This window comes from Vipera berus (genome assembly GCF_964194415.1).
Source record: "Vipera berus genome assembly, chromosome: 1".
NCBI lineage: Eukaryota > Metazoa > Chordata > Lepidosauria > Squamata > Viperidae > Vipera > Vipera berus.
Genome location: NC_138202.1, coordinates 282817157 through 282824475, shown reverse-complemented (window position 1 = coordinate 282824475; position 7319 = coordinate 282817157). Strand labels below are relative to the sequence as shown.

Sequence of the window (7319 nt, the reverse complement as noted above, 5' to 3'; positions counted from 1 at the left end):
CACAAAAATCTAATCAACCAAAGTTCAATACCAAATTGGCACCAGATAAGGGTAAATGAGAGGGGGTTGAACTTAGACCATTTGTGGCAATGTAACAATTCTAAGCTGATAACATGTTTAACTCCACCTCCTGGCTCTGCCTTTTCTTCTCCTATGGTACAAACATGGACAGAGGAGAGTAAGAGATGGGCTAATTTATTCCCATAGAGTTTCTGTAAGGTTTGCTCATTCTCCACTGCCCAAATATTTTTGCTTTCACGTTTGCAAGGAGGATACCTTACCCAGAGAGGCAATGTCCTGGTAGCTCTGGGCATAAAGAAACAACAGCGCATGTGCTCCTCCAGTGCCTACAGAGACATTCATCTGCCTAAATACCCAGGGCTCACAGGACAATTTTTTACCTTCCTGTTGCTTGTAGACACTAATCCCACTATAACAACAATGTTGCCAATGTCAGCAGTGATTAAAATCTGTCAGATGATGACCCTGCCTCCAAGCAGCCTTAATTAATGTTTAACTTGTCAGCTGATAGTGTTTGTACTGTGATACATTAGTTAGCCATATACTAACCTATATGGTTTTTTCTATTTAATTAATGTTTTTAATCCACTTTTATAGATTTTTAGAAGATTTTTGTATGTGTTTGTGTGTGTGTGTGTGTGTGTGTAAATGAATATATATTTATTTAGTTTTTAAAATTACTAATTGTTTGTATTTTATTTGCCTTATGCTGGTCTATGACTGTAATGAAGATTTAATTGATCGACAGTGACAAGAAAGTGAAGCTTGAATGCTACAGAAATAAATGTGTTTACTTGTTCATCAGACTGTAGGGCAGTCACAGAAGTGATAGCCAATCAGAACCTGTTCCTCCAGACCAAGAGATGAGTTGGTCAATGTTTGTGCCAGTTGACATGGGGACCTTATTCTCATCCCCTTGAGTTTGTGCCAAGCCTCCCCATTTCCTTGTCTAGAGAAAGTCTGCTTTAAAAAACTGTGTGCCTTGAAAGATGATAAGCACCTAACAGCTTATATTGCTATCATTTGGCTCATGATCCAGTCCATCATGACAAGCCGCCATGGTCATGAGCTGGGAGATGGTGCTAGTCTGGTGTCTCACCAGTAGCTGCCTGGAGTGCTCAGTGCAACCCACAACTCAGACTCTCCTTCCTTTGTAGCAGTCTTCACTGTCTGCAAACTCCATTCCTCACCTTCAGACTAGAACAGGGAGAACAGGATCAGGCACAATGGTAAGTTTGCAGCAACAATATCAAAGAAATCATTGGCAAGGTGTCACCTTGAGTCGCTCTGAGAGTGAGATCAGCAGTATCTAAATTTGATAAACAAACAAATAAAAATAATTTTCACTCTATATCCATATCTGGAAATGGACAGTTTTCTGCATGTGTATTGTTCCTACTGGATAAAATAAATAACCTTGCATATCTTGTAATATTACATTACGTTGTATTTATTCCACACAGGTTATACACAGTTGTCTGTATAATCACTTACTGATTTGACTTAGGAGAGTGAAAAATAAAAATAAAAATACTTATTTACTAAAAATGTATATATATGAAATTAATGTAAGGTATGTAAATTAATATTTACTATGAGCGAAGAAAGAATTATGGACTGGCTATCACTTCTCTTCCTGACTAAAAGTTTAATCCAATGAGCTATACATTCTATTCAAAGCTATCTGTCACTGACCTTTAGCTCTGTCAGTGTAAACAAACCAGTTTAGGGTTTCTTATCACAGCCTACATGTGAGATCTGCCCTAACAAGGGACACAGACATGTAGACTTCTTAGGCAGGGTCAGTGGTGGGATTCAGCCAGTTCGCACCTCTTCAGCAGAACCAGTAGCTAATTTTTTGTTGTGCAAGCCCAGAATGGACTTCCGGAAGCGGCATCCACACAGAGAACCGGTTGTTCACATATTTGAATGTCTTCAATTAATCTGAAACATTTATAATACTATCAATTGACTTAGTTAACATGTCTGATTCTGGTCAGGGATCACAATAAATTGGAAGGCTGAAATTATAACTATCCAAACATAATATGATTTAGCTAGTGCCACTGAGCCAAGCCTGATTCCTGGTGATCTGTAAAACAAAAAGCAAATGTGGTTGATGTTTCTTTTTCCTTGCTGTTGATGAACATGTTTGGTGTTGCCTATGATAGATGTACATATATAGTAGTGAGTCTGAATACAACACCATTATTAATTTAGACATCACCATCAACTATAAAATACATGCTAGTAACCTATTGTACTTTTACATTTTTGTTAGCTTCCCACTGATTGTATGAGCCTTTCTCTGTAGCCCAGCGGTGTCAAACTTGCCACATCACATGACGTGTCATGACGTATCGCAGCTTTTTCCCCATTGCTGGAGCTGGGGTGGGTGCAGTTTCAGCATGGCGCAGTTTGACACCCCTTGTTTAAATTCACAGATTTAAACAAATTGAGGACTGATGATCATCTGGCATCCACTGCTTAACAGGGATCTCAATGTAGCAATTCCTTGTGAATGTAGTACAGAACTCATCCTTATATCCCACTATCTTTTGTACAAAGATGCCTTCCTACCGTCTCATTAAATCACCTTTATCTCATCCCTAACCTGCCTCCAAGAATGCTTAAAATTGCATTTAGCTATTCTGCTTTTAAAATTTGCTTCTTTTCCCCAACACAGACCTATCACAGGAACAATCTGCAATGTGGTCTCTATGACATGGTCAGGGGCTGGGATTTGCTCACTGGGATTCTTCTCTTCCAATCTTTGGGCACTTCCCAACAGAGTTATTTGGTTTTTACTCCCTGGTGAGTTCTCGTGTTTCAGCTTATGCCCCAAACATGTTCAGCCTGTTAACCAAGTTAATTTTTTAGACACAGGTTTAGTGCTTCTCTAGAAAAGTGCTAGATTTATTCCCATTAGTACTGCTTCCCTTTTGATAATATGATTATATTCTTAGCTTAGCTGGAACACATATTCTTGGATGTGCTGTCCCAAAACTGTAATGGGAGAAGATAATTTTCAGGCAAAAAAAGCATCACGCCTTTATTCAGAAGCATGGGAAGTAGCAGTAGCATTCACTAAAAGATAAATATTCCATCCCAACTTACAAATTCCACAATTAATGGATAGCCCAAAGAACTTATTGACTGCTATCATTCTGCAAAGCAAAGGAAGTTAGGTTACAATATCTGGTACCTGTCTAGGTGAAGACTAATGTTATAAGATTTGTTTTATGGAATGCAAGCATTAGCGGGGAAAATATTCATTTTATCTGCCAAGATGTTCCTGCCTCAAAGCATTCCTCTTTTTAGATAACATAACAGAAAGAGCCAAGGTCAGAAGGATTTTGTCAAAAATGAACAGCAGCTTCAAGAAAGTCCAGATTTATTTCTGACTGGAATAAGAGAAACATTTTCTAAATCCCCACCCCCACCCCCATCCCGCTTCAGTTTAAAAATGGTTTTCTCAGTTAAAATTCATCCTATTTGGTCTTCATGAGAAAAAGATTCTTTAGAAAAAAAATGTATTAGTAACCTATGAATGATGGATAGAATCCTTCAGTCACAGCCATCCATTCCTGTGCCAGTGCCAGGATTGGCAAAGGTTTTCCACTGATTGGCGAGGGAGAACAAAACAGACATAAGAATCAAAAATTCATTATGCTTATCTCACACTGGACACAAGTAACCAGGATGGTATTATTTGGTGGTGACTTGGAAGAAGCATAATAGAAGCAAATTATTATCAGAGGTGCATGCTTAAAAAAAGACATATAGCACTATCGGCAGTAGATTGTTTCTTTATACACATATGTAACTGTAAACAGCAGATATGAGTATGGCATCTTCCTAACATTGGGGATTGGAATGGAGCAGCAGATGTCATGTAGGCACCATTTTGGATGAATTCAAAGAAGGGTAGATAACAATTTAATTCAGCAACCAGAAAGGGTCCTCAAGGGAGACTCAACTCAGTTAGACAAAATTATGCAAATAGGAGAAAAGAAAAGAAAGGTTTGATTTTCTCTTTTAAATGGAAAAAAATTCTGATCGTAGACTCAGTGGGCCATTTTTCATTTGGCCCTCAGATGTTAGGAAGACGTTATTCTCCTATCTGCTGTTTACAGTTACATATGTTTATAAAGAAATAATCTACTGCCGATAGTGCTATCTGTCTTTGATGTATTTTTTTAAGCATACAGTTCTTATAATAGCTTCCTCTGCAACTTCATAAGACCTGGAAAGAAAAAAAATATTTTAGAGCAGTGCTAGCATACCACAAACAACAAAACTATAAACTGACATTTATCTATTTGTTTGTTTGTTTGTTTGTTTGCTACCCATCTTGTAACAAAATGAGATCAATAAAGAAGGAGAGAAGGAATAAATATATTATGTATTGCATGTCTTCATTCTTGGCTTCAGGGAACCAGAAACATCTTTGGATTAAAACATCCAGATAACAGAAGGTAATTTTCTAATCTATTCTAACCCTGGTTTCTCAGTTCAAAATTCACTTCAATTAATCTCTAACTTTATCTTCTGGAGCTGATGCCAAGGCCATTCTCACCAGGGAATGCTGGACTGTAAGGCAAATTATTAGACCAGTGTGTCGGCAACTTTAATCTGTGTGGACTTCAACTCCCAGAATTTCCCAGGCAAGATATTGAAGACCACACAGCTGGAGAAACACTGCTCTAGAGCAGGGGTCTTCAAACTTGGCAACTGTAAGACTTGTGGACTTCAACTCCCAGAATTCCTCAGCCAGCTGGCTGAGGAATTCTGGGAGTTGAAGTCCACAAGTTTTAAAGTTGCCAAGCTTGAATACCCCTGCTCTAGAAGATGTTCATCCCTCTTACAGATCCGCCCTTTGGCTGAGAAAAAATAGCAGCTGAAAACTATACCTGTTCAGGACAGGAAGCAGGAAAGAAAGGCATGGGACAATCAGAAGAACATCTTCTCGCTCACACAAAGATTTCAAAAGTGTCAAACATTATCCTCCGTGACTCTGGAGGAAACAAATGAAAGAGCTAAAGCAAGCTCTGAAGCAGATTAGGCTGAATATCTTCCTCTCCTCCTCCACAGCAGCCAGACCTTGCTTAGCTTTATTTAGTGTAGGGAAACCAGCCAAGAGGAGTCAGGATTGTGATAGTTCAAGGCAAGCAACGGTATCTCTGCATCATGCTTTCAAGCATTTGCATTTTTGTGGTTTTATCTTGATGTGCTGCTAGCTGGCTGTGTATGGATGTCCCCCTCTCCACCCCCACCCCCACCCCCACACACATACACACATATTCCCTTTTGGCTTGTCATGGGTCAGCCCTTTGTAGCAGCTGGAGGAAAAAACAGCAAAAACAACATACTCTTGGCCAGCAGCCTGAAAACACAGCTGCACAGTTTGTTGTGCTGTTGAAATGGCAGAACTCTTGTTTGTCTCCATTCGTGTAATTTGTTTGTTTTTAAAAGCTGTCCTAACTGTCAAAGAGCAGAAGGGTGGCGAGGCTGACCACTGCTTTGCAGACTTATACTTTAATGACACCTGGTGGCTAGCCTTATAGAATTTCTTTTTTTATGGTAAATTAATTATTATAATTGCAACAGTAAAAATTAATGCAATTGAAAAAAAGAATAGTAAAAAGAAAAAGCAGAAAGTGCAAAAAAGGAAGAAAAAAGGGGGAAAATAGAAAAGAAAGAAAAATAATATAGTAAAGAAAAAAAGACATATGTAAAGAAGTGACTTCTCAACTTCATCACAAGTATAAAATTTTTTAGTAATTTCTCTTAAAAATTACTATTGTCATTTCTGTCCTGATATCAGCAAAGGTCTATAGGGATTGTCAGAAATAGCAATATATCTCTTTTAACCTTGATCAAATAAAACAGTTTTATATTCCTTATTTTTTTACTTCTAACATCTTATTCTTTAGCCCCATCAAATAATGTCATTGAACTTGATTTACTTTTTTCTTTTCGCCTTTCATAAAATTTTTCAAAATTAACAAAACTCATTTGTTAAATCCACTATAGGAAGGTTATCCAGGTCACTCTTTCAGTTTATTTCTTGTATCCCCCTTTTAATTATTAAAACATAAGCCAATTTCTTTTCTAAAATCAGTGAAATTAGTCTCACTCGTTAGGTACAACGTGCTCCTCTTCCATAGCCTTGGTGGAGCAGTGGGCTAATGCCTCCTTAAGTAACACCAGCTGCCTGCAATTAGTGCAGGTTCGCATCTCACCAGGCTCAAGGTTGACTCAGCCTTCCATCCTTCCGAGGTAGGTAAAATGAGGAGCCAGATTGTTGGGGGCAATTAAGCTGACTTTGTAATAATGCCGCTTGGGGGTGTGTGAAAGCCCTAATAAGCAGGCATATACATAGAATGAAGGCTACTGCTAAGCTTGTAAGCCGCCCTGAGTCTTCGGAGAAGGGCAGGATATAAATGGAATTAAAATAAAATAAAAATAAAAATAAAAATAGCATCTTTTAGATAGCATCTTTTAGATATAGTATATCTATAGAACAGACACTCGTTCAATTTATCTTACAGTAAAATATTTTGCTTTATTCCGTAATTTTAAATTGAGTTTAAATGTTCTCCTTGAATTGTAATCTATACAGTCTCCCTCTAATTCCCTCTAGTGCCTAATTTTTAAAATGTTATGTTTCAAAATAAAAGCATTTCCCATAGGAAGGATTCTTTATAATTAATTCCAAAATCTAATTTCAAATTTATTTGGACCCTTAGTCCGATCAAACCTTTTGGCTGCCTATAGTACAGAGAGAGAGGGAGGGAGGGGAGAGAGAGAAGGGGAGAGAGAGAGAGGAAAATATGTGAATTTAATGTCTTTTCAAAGGCACCACCACAGTCTGAGCAAGACAGCTCTTCCCATATCTCCCAAAGCTCTAAGCCAACCCTTCCCAGCTTGAGCTCCAATAAGGAGCAGCTATCTGGAGCACTTGTAGGTGATCTCAAGTCCTCTCCTTGTCCTATTCATCAACTCTTCATTCTGCCATGATGATAGGCTCCTCTTTTTGTTCAATCTAAGCAACAGAGGCTGAATATTAAATCCCCTATCTTTAAAGCCATTACTTTTCTATTTCTAACATTAAGATCATTACTGGATAGGCTTTATCTGATTAGGTTGCTAATGGGGTATCTGGCTACCATGAATATTTTTCACAATGAACCTAAATTGATCATATTCCAATTCTGGCTATATCATATTGTAGTGGTACTATAACAGATATTGCACAAGAAAATGGAAATGTATTGGAAAAGGAGTGTGCCAAG

The 7319-nt window shown here is 38.0% G+C and overlaps 1 protein-coding gene across 1 annotated transcript in view; it reads left to right on the top strand.

Annotated features, from left to right (window-relative positions):
- Positions 1-4475: 4475 nt before the first annotated feature.
- The window catches only part of UNC93A (unc-93 homolog A), a 43912-nt gene continuing 41068 nt past the window's right edge, over positions 4476-7319 (top strand). Inside the window, exon 1 of the mRNA XM_081325787.1 lies at positions 4476-4499. The gene's annotated coding sequence lies outside the window, so the exon portion shown is untranslated. The remainder of the gene's footprint in view (positions 4500-7319) is intronic.